A 1,185-nucleotide genomic window follows, 5' to 3' on the forward strand; every position below is an offset into this window, starting at 1 on the left:
AAAAGTCGTTATATTTATATAGACATTGAGTAAAATATATATATATATATCATCAACGCTGAACAATATCTTTTAAATTTATAGATATTTCAATAAGAGTAATTTTTCACATCCAAATAATTTTACATCCAAATTTATTCAAGTGATTTGAGTTATACATTTATTTTTTTTCTGTTCTTCTTGAAATAAATGAAATAATTAATTTAAAATTTTGAAAATTTTCATATCCAAAATAATTATTGAATTTTCAATACTTGGTTTAAGAAAGTAATAAGTCATTTTTGCTCAACTATACTCCCGTAGTCAAAGAAGCTAAATTAATTAGCTTATGTGATAATAGTTCTGAACTTGTGATGGTTCTTTTAAAAAATATTAATGTAAAACTCAAACAAAAACATGTATACACTAACTCTTAATTATTCAAACACTCATTGTAGCTGCTTTATTTTCATATTTTTCTTATTATTATTATTACTATTTTTTAATGTGGAAGCAAAGAATTAGAAGAATAAAATGGTAGGTGAAGTGTATATATAGCCAGCGCAACAGAGAGCCCTAGGTACTGGAAAATGGTTTCGTTATGCGGTGCCCTGGCGGTGCCAATAAAATGGAACAAACTAACGAAGCAAAAAATAATTGTAATATTAATTAATAAATAAACAAACAAAGTAAGATAAAAAGTTCAACGCGGAGAATCAGAAACGAGTGAAAGTAGACCATTAATTATGATGATGATTGATTACATAGCCAGTATGCATCTTAAAGGGGAAGAAAAAAAAATATTGTGGTAGTTGAGATCCCATTTTTTACTTCTTAGACTCAGTTACCAACCAATTTTAGAAATTATGCACGAGACCTTTTATCTATTTTAAAGTAGAAATTATTTAAACACTCTCAGATTTTTGTATGTCATAAACTTATAATGTAATCTTTATTGTTTAAAAGTTTTTTTAAGGAATATAAGGAAAAACATACAATTGTACTCTTATATCATTCTTAACCCATTATAATTTGATTGTATCTAGCAATAATCAAACAAGATATGAAGATGATATATTCGTTAGAGATCGGTTAGTATTATAATTTGGCTCAATATATTATAAATTGACTATTAATATCGATATCACATAAATCGTTTTAAATATTTTGAGTAAATCTAAAAGTAAAAGATAAGATAATAATATT

This window comes from Arachis ipaensis, chromosome B02, assembly GCF_000816755.2.
Source record: "Arachis ipaensis cultivar K30076 chromosome B02, Araip1.1, whole genome shotgun sequence".
NCBI classification, from domain to species: domain Eukaryota; kingdom Viridiplantae; phylum Streptophyta; class Magnoliopsida; order Fabales; family Fabaceae; genus Arachis; species Arachis ipaensis.